At 42.2% G+C, this 16,340-nt stretch overlaps 19 non-coding genes across 19 annotated transcripts; all 19 read right to left on the reverse strand.

Annotated features, from left to right (window-relative positions):
• Nucleotides 1–396: 396 nt before the first annotated feature.
• On the reverse strand, nt 397–470 carry Trnan-guu (transfer RNA asparagine (anticodon GUU)). Its single transcript has one exon. It is a non-coding gene; the product is annotated as a tRNA-Asn (tRNA).
• A 740-nt stretch (nt 471–1,210) lies between these two features.
• Nucleotides 1,211–1,284, reverse strand: Trnan-guu (transfer RNA asparagine (anticodon GUU)). The gene has a single exon. It is a non-coding gene; the product is annotated as a tRNA-Asn (tRNA).
• A 744-nt stretch (nt 1,285–2,028) lies between these two features.
• Nucleotides 2,029–2,102, reverse strand: Trnan-guu (transfer RNA asparagine (anticodon GUU)). The gene has a single exon. It is a non-coding gene; the product is annotated as a tRNA-Asn (tRNA).
• A 739-nt stretch (nt 2,103–2,841) lies between these two features.
• On the reverse strand, nt 2,842–2,915 carry Trnan-guu (transfer RNA asparagine (anticodon GUU)). The gene has a single exon. It is a non-coding gene; the product is annotated as a tRNA-Asn (tRNA).
• A 425-nt stretch (nt 2,916–3,340) lies between these two features.
• Nucleotides 3,341–3,412, reverse strand: Trnae-uuc (transfer RNA glutamic acid (anticodon UUC)). Its single transcript has one exon. It is a non-coding gene; the product is annotated as a tRNA-Glu (tRNA).
• Nucleotides 3,413–3,655: 243 nt separating this feature from the next.
• On the reverse strand, nt 3,656–3,729 carry Trnan-guu (transfer RNA asparagine (anticodon GUU)). Its single transcript has one exon. It is a non-coding gene; the product is annotated as a tRNA-Asn (tRNA).
• Nucleotides 3,730–4,468: 739 nt separating this feature from the next.
• Trnan-guu (transfer RNA asparagine (anticodon GUU)) lies at nt 4,469–4,542 on the reverse strand. The gene has a single exon. It is a non-coding gene; the product is annotated as a tRNA-Asn (tRNA).
• Nucleotides 4,543–5,281: 739 nt separating this feature from the next.
• Trnan-guu (transfer RNA asparagine (anticodon GUU)) lies at nt 5,282–5,355 on the reverse strand. Its single transcript has one exon. It is a non-coding gene; the product is annotated as a tRNA-Asn (tRNA).
• A 739-nt stretch (nt 5,356–6,094) lies between these two features.
• On the reverse strand, nt 6,095–6,168 carry Trnan-guu (transfer RNA asparagine (anticodon GUU)). The gene has a single exon. It is a non-coding gene; the product is annotated as a tRNA-Asn (tRNA).
• A 739-nt stretch (nt 6,169–6,907) lies between these two features.
• Nucleotides 6,908–6,981, reverse strand: Trnan-guu (transfer RNA asparagine (anticodon GUU)). The gene has a single exon. It is a non-coding gene; the product is annotated as a tRNA-Asn (tRNA).
• Nucleotides 6,982–7,406: 425 nt separating this feature from the next.
• Trnae-uuc (transfer RNA glutamic acid (anticodon UUC)) lies at nt 7,407–7,478 on the reverse strand. The gene has a single exon. It is a non-coding gene; the product is annotated as a tRNA-Glu (tRNA).
• Nucleotides 7,479–7,721: 243 nt separating this feature from the next.
• Trnan-guu (transfer RNA asparagine (anticodon GUU)) lies at nt 7,722–7,795 on the reverse strand. Its single transcript has one exon. It is a non-coding gene; the product is annotated as a tRNA-Asn (tRNA).
• Nucleotides 7,796–8,534: 739 nt separating this feature from the next.
• Nucleotides 8,535–8,608, reverse strand: Trnan-guu (transfer RNA asparagine (anticodon GUU)). The gene has a single exon. It is a non-coding gene; the product is annotated as a tRNA-Asn (tRNA).
• A 739-nt stretch (nt 8,609–9,347) lies between these two features.
• Trnan-guu (transfer RNA asparagine (anticodon GUU)) lies at nt 9,348–9,421 on the reverse strand. The gene has a single exon. It is a non-coding gene; the product is annotated as a tRNA-Asn (tRNA).
• Nucleotides 9,422–10,160: 739 nt separating this feature from the next.
• Nucleotides 10,161–10,234, reverse strand: Trnan-guu (transfer RNA asparagine (anticodon GUU)). Its single transcript has one exon. It is a non-coding gene; the product is annotated as a tRNA-Asn (tRNA).
• Nucleotides 10,235–10,973: 739 nt separating this feature from the next.
• Nucleotides 10,974–11,047, reverse strand: Trnan-guu (transfer RNA asparagine (anticodon GUU)). The gene has a single exon. It is a non-coding gene; the product is annotated as a tRNA-Asn (tRNA).
• A 739-nt stretch (nt 11,048–11,786) lies between these two features.
• Nucleotides 11,787–11,860, reverse strand: Trnan-guu (transfer RNA asparagine (anticodon GUU)). The gene has a single exon. It is a non-coding gene; the product is annotated as a tRNA-Asn (tRNA).
• Nucleotides 11,861–12,599: 739 nt separating this feature from the next.
• Trnan-guu (transfer RNA asparagine (anticodon GUU)) lies at nt 12,600–12,673 on the reverse strand. The gene has a single exon. It is a non-coding gene; the product is annotated as a tRNA-Asn (tRNA).
• Nucleotides 12,674–13,413: 740 nt separating this feature from the next.
• Trnan-guu (transfer RNA asparagine (anticodon GUU)) lies at nt 13,414–13,487 on the reverse strand. The gene has a single exon. It is a non-coding gene; the product is annotated as a tRNA-Asn (tRNA).
• Nucleotides 13,488–16,340: the final 2,853 nt, after the last annotated feature.

Consider the following 16,340-nt stretch of genomic DNA (forward strand, 5'->3'; position numbering starts at 1 on the left):
CTTTTACTTTTGACTTTGCACGTGACTAATATATACTTCTTGAAATTGAACTCAATTTCTTGTCAGATGGTAAAAGAATTTGTTCCAATGCCGGGAATCGAACCCAGGCCGCCTGGGTGAAGCCAGGAATCCTAACCACTAGACCACATTGGAAGGTGATATTTTACAGGCAATGTTGAAGGACTGAATGCTGGCTGTATTCCTGCCGTCTTTGTGCACAGAGTTCTTGTGCATGAGAATGACGACCTGACATTAATGAATACATGTATATCAAGTGTGTTAGAGACTTGTTTAAACTGATATGTCGTATTGTAGCATGTATTTGCGTCAACTACAAACATCTGTAAAATCCAAAAGAGCTAAATATCAAGTACTGATGTTTACGAAAAGCAAGTGCGTCCCTGGGTGGGCTTGAACCACCAACCTTTCGGTTAACAGCCGAACGCGCTAACCGATTGCGCCACAGAGACGGAACTGACGAGATGGGGCTCACTTTAAGATGTGACTGATGTGGTGGAAGTTATGTGCCCTTGCCGAGGGAAACGTCTGGTGGAGTGTTTCAACAACGGTTGTGTAAGGGGTGGGGTAGTCTTGCGCAATGACACATTGGCTTACCTGATGTATTTATTGGAAGATGTGGACACTAGGATATACATAAACCTAAATCTAGGACTTAAAACGCATGCCTTTGATTTCTGACTGTGCACATGACAAATGTATACTTCTTGAAGTTGAAGTCATTTTCTTGTGAGATGGAAAAAGGATTAATTGTTCCAAAGCCAGGAATTTGTTCCTATGACGTAAACTGCATGCATTTTACTTTTGACTTTGCACGTGACTAATATATACTTCTTGAAATTGAAGTCAATTTCTTGTCAGATGGTAAAAGAATTTGGTCCAATGCCGGGAATCGACCCCGGGCCGCCTGGGTGAAAGCCAGGAATCCTAACCACTAGACCACATTGGAAGCTGATATTTTACAGGCAATGTTGAAGGACTGAATGCTGGCTGTATTCCTGCCGTCTTTGTGCACAGAGTTCTTGTGCATGAGAATGACGACCTGACATTAATGAATACATGTATATCAAGTGTGTTAGAGACTTGTTTAAACTGATATGTCGTATTGTAGCATGTATTTGCGTCAACTACAAACATCTGTAAAATCCAAAAGAGCTAAATATCAAGTACTGATGTTTACGAAAAGCAAGTGCGTCCCTGGGTGGGCTTGAACCACCAACCTTTCGGTTAACAGCCGAACGCGCTAACCGATTGCGCCACAGAGACGGAACTGACGAGATGGGGCTCACTTTAAGATGTGACTGATGTGGTGGAAGTTATGTGCCCTTGCCGAGGGAAACGTCTGGTGGAGTGTTTCAACAACGGTTGTGTAAGGGGTGGGGTAGTCTTGCGCAATGACACATTGGCTTACCTGATGTATTTATTGGAAGATGTGTACACTAGGATATACATAAACCTAAATCTAGGACTTAAAACGCATGCCTTTGATTTCTGACTGTGCACATGACAAATGTATACTTCTTGAAGTTGAAGTCATTTTCTTGTGAGATGGAAAAAGGATTAATTGTTAGAAAAAAAGCCAGGAATTTGTTCCTATGACGTAAACTGCATGCCTTTCACTTTTGACTTTGCACGTGACTAATATATACTTCTTGAAATTGAACTCAATTTCTTGTCAGATGGTGAAAGAATTTGTTCCAATGCCGGGAATCGAACCCAGGCCGCCTGGGTGAAAGCCAGGAATCCTAACCACTAGACCACATTGGAAGCTGATATTTTACAGGCAATGTTGAAGGACTGAATGCTGGCTGTATTCCTGCCGTCTTTGTGCACAGAGTTCTTGTGCATGAGAATGACGACCTGACATTAATGAATACATGTATATCAAGTGTGTTAGAGACTTGTTTAAACTGATATGTCGTATTGTAGCATGTATTTGCGTCAACTACAAACATCTGTAAAATCCAAAAGAGCTAAATATCAAGTACTGATGTTTACGAAAAGCAAGTGCGTCCCTGGGTGGGCTTGAACCACCAACCTTTCGGTTAACAGCCGAACGCGCTAACCGATTGCGCCACAGAGACGGAACTGACGAGATGGGGCTCACTTTAAGATGTGACTGATGTGGTGGAAGTTATGTGCCCTTGCCGAGGGAAACGTCTGGTGGAGTGTTTCAACAACGGTTGTGTAAGGGGTGGGGTAGTCTTGCGCAATGACACATTGGCTTACCTGATGTATTTATTGGAAGATGTGGACACTAGGATATACATAAACCTAAATCTAGGACTTAAAACGCATGCCTTTGATTTCTGACTGTGCACATGACAAATGTATACTTCTTGAAGTTGAAGTCATTTTCTTGTGAGATGGAAAAAGGATTAATTGTTCCAAAGCCAGGAATTTGTTCCTATGACGTAAACTGCATGCATTTTACTTTTGACTTTGCACGTGACTAATATATACTTCTTGAAATTGAACTCAATTTCTTGTCAGATGGTAAAAGAATTTGGTCCAATGCCGGGAATCGAACCGGGGCGCCTGGGTGAAAGCCAGGAATCCTAACCACTAGACCACATTGGAAGCTGATATTTTACAGGCAATGTTGAAGGACTGAATGCTGGCTGTATTCCTGCCGTCTTTGTGCACAGAGTTCTTGTGCATGAGAATGACGACCTGACATTAATGAATACATGTATATCAAGTGTGTTAGAGACTTGTTTAAACTGATATGTCGTATTGTAGCATGTATTTGCGTCAACTACAAACATCTGTAAAATCCAAAAGAGCTAAATATCAAGTACTGATGTTTACAAAAAGCAAGTGCGTCCCTGGGTGGGCTTGAACCACCAACCTTTCGGTTAACAGCCGAACGCGCTAACCGATTGCGCCACAGAGACGGAACTGACGAGATGGGGCTCACTTTAAGATGTGACTGATGTGGTGGAAGTTATGTGTCCTTGCCGAGGGAAACGTCTGGTGGAGTGTTTCAACAACGGTTGTGTAAGGGGTGGGGTAGTCTTGCGCAATGACACATTGGCTTACCTGATGTATTTATTGGAAGATGTGGACACTAGGATATACATAAACCTAAATCTAGGACTTAAAACGCATGCCTTTGATTTCTGACTGTGCACATGACAAATGTATACTTCTTGAAGTTGAAGTCATTTTCTTGTGAGATGGAAAAAGGATTAATTGTTCCAAAGCCAGGAATTTGTTCCTATGACGTAAACTGCATGCATTTTACTTTTGACTTTGCACGTGACTAATATATACTTCTTGAAATTGAACTCAATTTCTTGTCAGATGGTAAAAGAATTTGTTCCAATGCCGGGAATCGAACCCGGGCCGCCTGGGTGAAAGCCAGGAATCCTAACCACTAGACCACATTGGAAGCTGATATTTTACAGGCAATGTTGAAGGACTGAATGCTGGCTGTATTCCTGCCGTCTTTGTGCACAGAGTTCTTGTGCATGAGAATGACGACCTGACATTAATGAATACACGTATATCAAGTGTGTTAGAGACTTGTTTAAACTGATATGTCGTATTGTAGCATGTATTTGCGTCAACTACAAACATCTGTAAAATCCAAAAGAGCTAAATATCAAGTACTGATGTTTACGAAAAGCAAGTGCGTCCCTGGGTGGGCTTGAACCACCAACCTTTCGGTTAACAGCCGAACGCGCTAACCGATTGCGCCACAGAGACGGAACTGACGAGATGGGGCTCACTTTAAGATGTGACTGATGTGGTGGAAGTTATGTGCCCTTGCCGAGGGAAACGTCTGGTGGAGTGTTTCAACAACGGTTGTGTAAGGGGTGGGGTAGTCTTGCGCAATGACACATTGGCGTACCTGATGTATTTATTGGAAGATGTGGACACTAGGATATACATAAACCTAAATCTAGGACTTAAAACGCATGCCTTTGATTTCTGACTGTGCACATGACAAATGTATACTTCTTGAAGTTGAAGTCATTTTCTTGTGAGATGGAAAAAGGATTAATTGTTCCAAAGCCAGGAATTTGTTCCTATGACGTAAACTGCATGCATTTTACTTTTGACTTTGCACGTGACTAATATATACTTCTTGAAATTGAACTCAATTTCTTGTCAGATGGTAAAAGAATTTGGTCCAATGCCGGGAATCGAACCGGGGCGCCTGGGTGAAAGCCAGGAATCCTAACCACTAGACCACATTGGAAGCTGATATTTTACAGGCAATGTTGAAGGACTGAATGCTGGCTGTATTCCTGCCGTCTTTGTGCACAGAGTTCTTGTGCATGAGAATGACGACCTGACATTAATGAATACATGTATATCAAGTGTGTTAGAGACTTGTTTAAACTGATATGTCGTATTGTAGCATGTATTTGCGTCAACTACAAACATCTGTAAAATCCAAAAGAGCTAAATATCAAGTACTGATGTTTACGAAAAGCAAGTGCGTCCCTGGGTGGGCTTGAACCACCAACCTTTCGGTTAACAGCCGAACGCGCTAACCGATTGCGCCACAGAGACGGAACTGAAGAGATGGGGCTCACTTTAAGATGTGACTGATGTGGTGGAAGTTATGTGCCCTTGCCGAGGGAAACGTCTGGTGGAGTGTTTCAACAACGGTTGTGTAAGGGGTGGGGTAGTCTTGCGCAATGACACATTGGCTTACCTGATGTATTTATTGGAAGATGTGGACACTAGGATATACATAAACCTAAATCTAGGACTTAAAACGCATGCCTTTGATTTCTGACTGTGCACATGACAAATGTATACTTCTTGAAGTTGAAGTCATTTTCTTGTGAGATGGAAAAAGGATTAATTGTTCCAAAGCCAGGAATTTGTTCCTATGACGTAAACTGCATGCATTTTACTTTTGACTTTGCACGTGACTAATATATACTTCTTGAAATTGAACTCAATTTCTTGTCAGATGGTAAAAGAATTTGGTCCAATGCCGGGAATCGAACCGGGGCGCCTGGGTGAAAGCCAGGAATCCTAACCACTAGACCACATTGGAAGCTGATATTTTACAGGCAATGTTGAAGGACTGAATGCTGGCTGTATTCCTGCCGTCTTTGTGCACAGAGTTCTTGTGCATGAGAATGACGACCTGACATTAATGAATACATGTATATCAAGTGTGTTAGAGACTTGTTTAAACTGATATGTCGTATTGTAGCATGTATTTGCGTCAACTACAAACATCTGTAAAATCCAAAAGAGCTAAATATCAAGTACTGATGTTTACGAAAAGCAAGTGCGTCCCTGGGTGGGCTTGAACCACCAACCTTTCGGTTAACAGCCGAACGCGCTAACCGATTGCGCCACAGAGACGGAACTGACGAGATGGGGCTCACTTTAAGATGTGACTGATGTGGTGGAAGTTATGTGCCCTTGCCGAGGGAAACGTCTGGTGGAGTGTTTCAACAACGGTTGTGTAAGGGGTGGGGTAGTCTTGCGCAATGACACATTGGCGTACCTGATGTATTTATTGGAAGATGTGGACACTAGGATATACATAAACCTAAATCTAGGACTTAAAACGCATGCCTTTGATTTCTGACTGTGCACATGACAAATGTATACTTCTTGAAGTTGAAGTCATTTTCTTGTGAGATGGAAAAAGGATTAATTGTTCCAAAGCCAGGAATTTGTTCCTATGACGTAAACTGCATGCATTTTACTTTTGACTTTGCACGTGACTAATATATACTTCTTGAAATTGAACTCAATTTCTTGTCAGATGGTAAAAGAATTTGGTCCAATGCCGGGAATCGAACCGGGGCGCCTGGGTGAAAGCCAGGAATCCTAACCACTAGACCACATTGGAAGCTGATATTTTACAGGCAATGTTGAAGGACTGAATGCTGGCTGTATTCCTGCCGTCTTTGTGCACAGAGTTCTTGTGCATGAGAATGACGACCTGACATTAATGAATACATGTATATCAAGTGTGTTAGAGACTTGTTTAAACTGATATGTCGTATTGTAGCATGTATTTGCGTCAACTACAAACATCTGTAAAATCCAAAAGAGCTAAATATCAAGTACTGATGTTTACGAAAAGCAAGTGCGTCCCTGGGTGGGCTTGAACCACCAACCTTTCGGTTAACAGCCGAACGCGCTAACCGATTGCGCCACAGAGACGGAACTGACGAGATGGGGCTCACTTTAAGATGTGACTGATGTGGTGGAAGTTATGTGCCCTTGCCGAGGGAAACGTCTGGTGGAGTGTTTCAACAACGGTTGTGTAAGGGGTGGGGTAGTCTTGCGCAATGACACATTGGCGTACCTGATGTATTTATTGGAAGATGTGGACACTAGGATATACATAAACCTAAATCTAGGACTTAAAACGCATGCCTTTGATTTCTGACTGTGCACATGACAAATGTATACTTCTTGAAGTTGAAGTCATTTTCTTGTGAGATGGAAAAAGGATTAATTGTTCCAAAGCCAGGAATTTGTTCCTATGACGTAAACTGCATGCATTTTACTTTTGACTTTGCACGTGACTAATATATACTTCTTGAAATTGAACTCAATTTCTTGTCAGATGGTAAAAGAATTTGGTCCAATGCCGGGAATCGAACCGGGGCGCCTGGGTGAAAGCCAGGAATCCTAACCACTAGACCACATTGGAAGCTGATATTTTACAGGCAATGTTGAAGGACTGAATGCTGGCTGTATTCCTGCCGTCTTTGTGCACAGAGTTCTTGTGCATGAGAATGACGACCTGACATTAATGAATACATGTATATCAAGTGTGTTAGAGACTTGTTTAAACTGATATGTCGTATTGTAGCATGTATTTGCGTCAACTACAAACATCTGTAAAATCCAAAAGAGCTAAATATCAAGTACTGATGTTTACAAAAAGCAAGTGCGTCCCTGGGTGGGCTTGAACCACCAACCTTTCGGTTAACAGCCGAACGCGCTAACCGATTGCGCCACAGAGACGGAACTGACGAGATGGGGCTCACTTTAAGATGTGACTGATGTGGTGGAAGTTATGTGTCCTTGCCGAGGGAAACGTCTGGTGGAGTGTTTCAACAACGGTTGTGTAAGGGGTGGGGTAGTCTTGCGCAATGACACATTGGCTTACCTGATGTATTTATTGGAAGATGTGGACACTAGGATATACATAAACCTAAATCTAGGACTTAAAACGCATGCCTTTGATTTCTGACTGTGCACATGACAAATGTATACTTCTTGAAGTTGAAGTCATTTTCTTGTGAGATGGAAAAAGGATTAATTGTTCCAAAGCCAGGAATTTGTTCCTATGACGTAAACTGCATGCATTTTACTTTTGACTTTGCACGTGACTAATATATACTTCTTGAAATTGAACTCAATTTCTTGTCAGATGGTAAAAGAATTTGTTCCAATGCCGGGAATCGAACCCGGGCCGCCTGGGTGAAAGCCAGGAATCCTAACCACTAGACCACATTGGAAGCTGATATTTTACAGGCAATGTTGAAGGACTGAATGCTGGCTGTATTCCTGCCGTCTTTGTGCACAGAGTTCTTGTGCATGAGAATGACGACCTGACATTAATGAATACATGTATATCAAGTGTGTTAGAGACTTGTTTAAACTGATATGTCGTATTGTAGCATGTATTTGCGTCAACTACAAACATCTGTAAAATCCAAAAGAGCTAAATATCAAGTACTGATGTTTACGAAAAGCAAGTGCGTCCCTGGGTGGGCTTGAACCACCAACCTTTCGGTTAACAGCCGAACGCGCTAACCGATTGCGCCACAGAGACGGAACTGACGAGATGGGGCTCACTTTAAGATGTGACTGATGTGGTGGAAGTTATGTGCCCTTGCCGAGGGAAACGTCTGGTGGAGTGTTTCAACAACGGTTGTGTAAGGGGTGGGGTAGTCTTGCGCAATGACACATTGGCGTACCTGATGTATTTATTGGAAGATGTGGACACTAGGATATACATAAACCTAAATCTAGGACTTAAAACGCATGCCTTTGATTTCTGACTGTGCACATGACAAATGTATACTTCTTGAAGTTGAAGTCATTTTCTTGTGAGATGGAAAAAGGATTAATTGTTCCAAAGCCAGGAATTTGTTCCTATGACGTAAACTGCATGCATTTTACTTTTGACTTTGCACGTGACTAATATATACTTCTTGAAATTGAACTCAATTTCTTGTCAGATGGTAAAAGAATTTGGTCCAATGCCGGGAATCGAACCGGGGCGCCTGGGTGAAAGCCAGGAATCCTAACCACTAGACCACATTGGAAGCTGATATTTTACAGGCAATGTTGAAGGACTGAATGCTGGCTGTATTCCTGCCGTCTTTGTGCACAGAGTTCTTGTGCATGAGAATGACGACCTGACATTAATGAATACATGTATATCAAGTGTGTTAGAGACTTGTTTAAACTGATATGTCGTATTGTAGCATGTATTTGCGTCAACTACAAACATCTGTAAAATCCAAAAGAGCTAAATATCAAGTACTGATGTTTACAAAAAGCAAGTGCGTCCCTGGGTGGGCTTGAACCACCAACCTTTCGGTTAACAGCCGAACGCGCTAACCGATTGCGCCACAGAGACGGAACTGACGAGATGGGGCTCACTTTAAGATGTGACTGATGTGGTGGAAGTTATGTGTCCTTGCCGAGGGAAACGTCTGGTGGAGTGTTTCAACAACGGTTGTGTAAGGGGTGGGGTAGTCTTGCGCAATGACACATTGGCTTACCTGATGTATTTATTGGAAGATGTGGACACTAGGATATACATAAACCTAAATCTAGGACTTAAAACGCATGCCTTTGATTTCTGACTGTGCACATGACAAATGTATACTTCTTGAAGTTGAAGTCATTTCCTTGTGAGATGGAAAAAGGATTAATTGTTCCAAAGCCAGGAATTTGTTCCTATGACGTAAACTGCATGCATTTTACTTTTGACTTTGCACGTGACTAATATATACTTCTTGAAATTGAACTCAATTTCTTGTCATATGGTGAAAGAATTTGTTCCAATGCCGGGAATCGAACCCGGGCCGCCTGGGTGAAGCCAGGAATCCTAACCACTAGACCACATTGGAAGCTGATATTTTACAGGCAATGTTGAAGGACTGAATGCTGGCTGTATTCCTGCCGTCTTTGTGCACAGAGTTCTTGTGCATGAGAATGACGACCTGACATTAATGAATACATGTATATCAAGTGTGTTAGAGACTTGTTTAAACTGATATGTCGTATTGTAGCATGTATTTGCGTCAACTACAAACATCTGTAAAATCCAAAAGAGCTAAATATCAAGTACTGATGTTTACGAAAAGCAAGTGCGTCCCTGGGTGGGCTTGAACCACCAACCTTTCGGTTAACAGCCGAACGCGCTAACCGATTGCGCCACAGAGACGGAACTGACGAGATGGGGCTCACTTTAAGATGTGACTGATGTGGTGGAAGTTATGTGCCCTTGCCGAGGGAAACGTCTGGTGGAGTGTTTCAACAACGGTTGTGTAAGGGGTGGGGTAGTCTTGCGCAATGACACATTGGCTTACCTGATGTATTTATTGGAAGATGTGGACACTAGGATATACATAAACCTAAATCTAGGACTTAAAACGCATGCCTTTGATTTCTGACTGTGCACATGACAAATGTATACTTCTTGAAGTTGAAGTCATTTTCTTGTGAGATGGAAAAAGGATTAATTGTTCCAAAGCCAGGAATTTGTTCCTATGACGTAAACTGCATGCATTTTACTTTTGACTTTGCACGTGACTAATATATACTTCTTGAAATTGAACTCAATTTCTTGTCAGATGGTGAAAGAGTTTGTTTCAATGCCGGGAATCGAACCCAGGCCGCCTGGGTGAAGCCAGGAATCCTAACCACTAGACCACATTGGAAGCTGATATTTTACAGGCAATGTTGAAGGACTGAATGCTGGCTGTATTCCTGCCGTCTTTGTGCACAGAGTTCTTGTGCATGAGAATGACGACCTGACATTAATGAATACATGTATATCAAGTGTGTTGGAGACTTGTTTAAACTGATATGTCGTATTGTAGCATGTATTTGCGTCAACTACAAACATCTGTAAAATCCAAAAGAGCTAAATATCAAGTACTGATGTTTACGAAAAGCAAGTGCGTCCCTGGGTGGGCTTGAACCACCAACCTTTCGGTTAACAGCCGAACGCGCTAACCGATTGCGCCACAGAGACGGAACTGACGAGATGGGGCTCACTTTAAGATGTGACTGATGTGGTGGAAGTTATGTGCCCTTGCCGAGGGAAACGTCTGGTGGAGTGTTTCAACAACGGTTGTGTAAGGGGTGGGGTAGTCTTGCGCAATGACACATTGGCTTACCTGATGTATTTATTGGAAGATGTGGACACTAGGATATACATAAACCTAAATCTAGGACTTAAAACGCATGCCTTTGATTTCTGACTGTGCACATGACAAATGTATACTTCTTGAAGTTGAAGTCATTTTCTTGTGAGATGGAAAAAGGATTAATTGTTCCAAAGCCAGGAATTTGTTCCTATGACGTAAACTGCATGCATTTTACTTTTGACTTTGCACGTGACTAATATATACTTCTTGAAATTGAACTCAATTTCTTGTCAGATGGTGAAAGAATTTGTTCCAATGCCGGGAATCGAACCCAGGCCGCCTGGGTGAAGCCAGGAATCCTAACCACTAGACCACATTGGAAGCTGATATTTTACAGGCAATGTTGAAGGACTGAATGCTGGCTGTATTCCTGCCGTCTTTGTGCACAGAGTTCTTGTGCATGAGAATGACGACCTGACATTAATGAATACATGTATATCAAGTGTGTTAGAGACTTGTTTAAACTGATATGTCGTATTGTAGCATGTATTTGCGTCAACTACAAACATCTGTAAAATCCAAAAGAGCTAAATATCAAGTACTGATGTTTACGAAAAGCAAGTGCGTCCCTGGGTGGGCTTGAACCACCAACCTTTCGGTTAACAGCCGAACGCGCTAACCGATTGCGCCACAGAGACGGAACTGACGAGTTGGGGCTCACTTTAAGATGTGACTGATGTGGTGGAAGTTATGTGCCCTTGCCGAGGGAAACGTCTGGTGGAGTGTTTCAACAACGGTTGTGTAAGGGGTGGGGTAGTCTTGCGCAATGACACATTGGCTTACCTGATGTATTTATTGGAAGATGTGGACACTAGGATATACATAAACCTAAATCTAGGACTTAAAACGCATGCCTTTGATTTCTGACTGTGCACATGACAAATGTATACTTCTTGAAGTTGAAGTCATTTTCTTGTGAGATGGAAAAAGGATTAATTGTTCCAAAGCCAGGAATTTGTTCCTATGACGTAAACTGCATGCATTTTACTTTTGACTTTGCACGTGACTAATATATACTTCTTGAAATTGAACTCAATTTCTTGTCAGATGGTAAAAGAGTTTGTTTCAATGCCGGGAATCGAAGCCAGGCCGCCTGGGTGAAGCCAGGAATCCTAACCACTAGACCACATTGGAAGCTGATATTTTACAGGCAATGTTGAAGGACTGAATGCTGGCTGTATTCCTGCCGTCTTTGTGCACAGAGTTCTTGTGCATGAGAATGACGACCTGACATTAATGAATACATGTATATCAAGTGTGTTGGAGACTTGTTTAAACTGATATGTCGTATTGTAGCATGTATTTGCGTCAACTACAAACATCTGTAAAATCCAAAAGAGCTAAATATCAAGTACTGATGTTTACAGAAAGCAAGTGCGTCCCTGGGTGGGCTTGAACCACCAACCTTTCGGTTAACAGCCGAACGCGCTAACCGATTGCGCCACAGAGACGGAACTGACGAGATGGGGCTCACTTTAAGATGTGACTGATGTGGTGGAAGTTTTGTGTCCTTGGCGAGGGAAACGTCTGGTGGAGTGTTTCAACAACGGTTGTGTAAGGGGTGGGGAAGTCTTGCGCAATGACACATTGGCTTACCTGATGTATTTATTGGAAGATGTGGACACTAGGATATACATAAACCTAAATCTAGGACTTAAAACGCATGCCTTTGATTTCTGACTGTGCACATGACAAATGTATACTTCTTGAAGTTGAAGTCATTTTCTTGTGAGATGGAAAAAGGATTAATTGTTCCAGAGCCAGAAATATGTTCCTATGACGTAAACTGCATGCCTTTCACTTTTGACTTTGCACGTGACTAATATATACTTCTTGAAATTGAACTCAATGTCTTGTCAGATGGTAAAAGAATTTGTTCCAATGCCGGGAATCGAACCCAGGCCGCCTGGGTGAAGCCAGGAATCCTAACCACTAGACCACATTGGAAGCTGATATTTTACAGGCAATGTTGAAGGACTGAATGCCGGCTGTATTCCTGCCGTCTTTGTGCACAGAGTTCTTGTGCATGAGAATGACGACCTGACATTAATGAATACATGTATATCAAGTGTGTTACAGACTTGTTTAAACTGATATGTCGTATTGTAGCATGTATTTGCGTCAACTACAAACATCTGTAAAATCCAAAAGAGCTAAATATCAAGTACTGATGTTTACGAAAAGCAAGTGCGTCCCTGGGTGGGCTTGAACCACCAACCTTTCGGTTAACAGCCGAACGCGCTAACCGATTGCGCCACAGAGACGGAACTGACGAGATGGGGCTCACTTTAAGATGTGACTGATGTGGTGGAAGTTATGTGCCCTTGCCGAGGGAAACGTCTGGTGGAGTGTTTCAACAACGGTTGTGTAAGGGGTGGGGTAGTCTTGCGCAATGACACATTGGCTTACCTGATGTATTTATTGGAAGATGTGGACACTAGGATATACATAAACCTAAATCTAGGACTTAAAACGCATGCCTTTGATTTCTGACTGTGCACATGACAAATGTATACTTCTTGAAGTTGAAGTCATTTTCTTGTGAGATGGAAAAAGGATTAATTGTTCCAAAGCCAGGAATTTGTTCCTATGACGTAAACTGCATGCCTTTTACTTTTGACTTTGCACGTGACTAATATATACATCTTGAAATTGAACTCAATTTCTTGTCAGATGGTAAAAGAATTTGTTCCAATGCCGGGAATCGACCCCGGGCCGCCTGGGTGAAAGCCAGGAATCCTAACCACTAGACCACATTGGAAGCTGATATTTTACAGGCAATGTTGAAGGACTGAATGCTGGCTGTATTCCTGCCGTCTTTGTGCACAGAGTTCTTGTGCATGAGAATGACGACCTGACATTAATGAATACATGTATATCAAGTGTGTTAGAGACTTGTTTAAACTGATATGTCGTATTGTAGCATGTATTTGCGTCAACTACAAACATCTGTAAAATCCAAAAGAGCTAAATATCAAGTACTGATGTTTACGAAAAGCAAGTGCGTCCCTGGGTGGGCTTGAACCACCAACCTTTCGGTTAACAGCCGAACGCGCTAACCGATTGCGCCACAGAGACGGAACTGACGAGTTGGGGCTCACTTTAAGATGTGACTGATGTGGTGGAAGTTATGTGCCCTTGCCGAGGGAAACGTCTGGTGGAGTGTTTCAACAACGGTTGTGTAAGGAGTGGGGTAGTCTTGCGCAATGACACATTGGCTTACCTGATGTATTTATTGGAAGATGTGGACACTAGGATATACATAAACCTAAATCTAGGACTTAAAACACATGCCTTTGATTTCTGACTGTGCACATGACAAATGTATACTTCTTGAAGTTGAAGTCATTTTCTTGTGAGATGGAAAAAGGATTAATTGTTCCAAAGCCAGGAATTTGTTCCTATGACGTAAACTGCATGCCTTTCACTTTTGACTTTGCACGTGCTTAATATATACTTCTTGAAATTGAACTCAATTTTTTGTGACATGGTGGAAGAATTTGTTCCAATGCCGGGAATCGACCTGGGGCCGCCTGGGTGAAAGCCAGGAATCCTAACCACTAGAGCACATTGGAAGCTGATATTTTACAGGCAATGTTGAAGGACTGAATGCTGGCTGTATTCCTGCCGTCTTTGTGCACAGAGTTCTTGTGCATGAGAATGACGACCTGACATTAATGAATACATGTATATCAAGTGTGTTAGAGACTTGTTTAAACTGATGTGTCGTATTGTAGCATGTATTTGCGTCAACTACAAACATCTGTAAAATCCAAAAGAGCTAAATATCAAGTACTGATGTTTACGAAAAGCAAGTGCGTCCCTGGGTGGGCTTGAACCACCAACTTTTCGGTTAACAGCCGAACGCGCTAACCGATTGCGCCACAGAGACGGAACTGACGAGATGGGGCTCACTTTAAGATGTGACTGATGTGGTGGAAGTTATGTGCCCTTGCCGAGGGAAACGTCTGGTGGAGTGTTTCAACAACGGTTGTGTAAGGGGTGGGGTAGTCTTGCGCAATGACACATTGGCTTACCTGATGTATTTATTGGAAGATGTGGACACTAGGATATACATAAACCTAAATCTAGGACTTAAAACGGATGCCTTTGATTTCTGACTGTGCACATGACAAATGTATACTTCTTGAAGTTGAAGTCATTTTCTTGTGAGATGGAAAAAGGATTAATTGTTCCAAAGCCAGGAATTTGTTCCTATGACGTAAACTGCATGCCTTTTACTTTTGACTTTGCACGTGACTAATATATACATCTTGAAATTGAACTCAATTTCTTGTCAGATGGTAAAAGAATTTGTTCCAATGCCGGGAATCGACCCCGGGCCGCCTGGGTGAAAGCCAGGAATCCTAACCACTAGACCACATTGGAAGCTGATATTTTACAGGCAATGTTGAAGGACTGAATGCTGGCTGTATTCCTGCCGTCTTTGTGCACAGAGTTCTTGTGCATGAGAATGACGACCTGACATTAATGAATACATGTATATCAAGTGTGTTACAGACTTGTTTAAACTGATATATCGTATTGTAGCATGTATTTGCGTCAACTACAAACATCTGTAAAATCCAAAAGAGCTAAATATCAAGTACTGATGTTTACGAAAAGCAAGTGCGTCCCTGGGTGGGCTTGAACCACCAACTTTTCGGTTAACAGCCGAACGCGCTAACCGATTGCGCCACAGAGACGGAACTGACGAGATGGGGCTCACTTTAAGATGTGACTGATGTGGTGGAAGTTATGTGCCCTTGCCGAGGGAAACGTCTGGTGGAGTGTTTCAACAACGGTTGTGTAAGGGGTGGGGTAGTCTTGCGCAATGACACATTGGCTTACCTGATGTATTTATTGGAAGATGTGGACACTAGGATATACATAAACCTAAATCTAGGACTTAAAACGCATGCCTTTGATTTCTGACTGTGCACATGACAAATGTATACTTCTTGAAGTTGAAGTCATTTTCTTGTGAGATGGAAAAAGGATTAATTGTTCCAAAGCCAGGAATTTGTTCCTATGACGTAAACTGCATGCCTTTCACTTTTGACTTTGCACGTGACTAATATATACTTCTTGAAATTGAACTCAATTTCATGTCAGATGGTAAAAGAATTTGTTCCAATGTCGGGAATCGACCCCGGGCCGCCTGGGTGAAAGCCAGGAATCCTAACCACTAGACCACATTGGAAGCTGATATTTTACAGGCAATGTTGAAGGACTGAATGCTGGCTGTATTCCTGCCGTCTTTGTGCACAGAGTTCTTGTGCATGAGAATGACGACCTGACATTAATGAATACATGTATATCAAGTGTGTTAGAGACTTGTTTAAACTGATGTGTCGTATTGTAGCATGTATTTGCGTCAACTACAAACATCTGTAAAATCCAAAAGAGCTAAATATCAAGTACTGATGTTTACGAAAAGCAAGTGCGTCCCTGGGTGGGCTTGAACCACCAACTTTTCGGTTAACAGCCGAACGCGCTAACCGATTGCGCCACAGAGACGGAACTGACGAGATGGGGCTCACTTTAAGATGTGACTGATGTGGTGGAAGTTATGTGCCCTTGCCGAGGGAAACGTCTGGTGGAGTGTTTCAACAACGGTTGTGTAAGGGGTGGGGTAGTCTTGCGCAATGACACATTGGCTTACCTGATGTATTTATTGGAAGATGTGGACACTGGGGTATACATAAACCTAAATCTAGGACTTAAAACGCATGCCTTTGATTTCTGACTGTGCACCTGAGAAATGTATACTTCTTGAAGTTGAAGTCATTTTCTTGTGAGATGGAAAAAGGATTAATTGTTCCAAAGCCAGGAATTTGTTCCTATGACGTAAACTGCATGCCTTTCACTTTTGACTTTGCACGTGACTAATATATACTTCTTGAAATTGAACTGAATTTTTTGTGACAT

Source organism: Haliotis asinina, chromosome 3 (genome assembly GCF_037392515.1).
Source record: "Haliotis asinina isolate JCU_RB_2024 chromosome 3, JCU_Hal_asi_v2, whole genome shotgun sequence".
NCBI lineage: Eukaryota > Metazoa > Mollusca > Gastropoda > Lepetellida > Haliotidae > Haliotis > Haliotis asinina.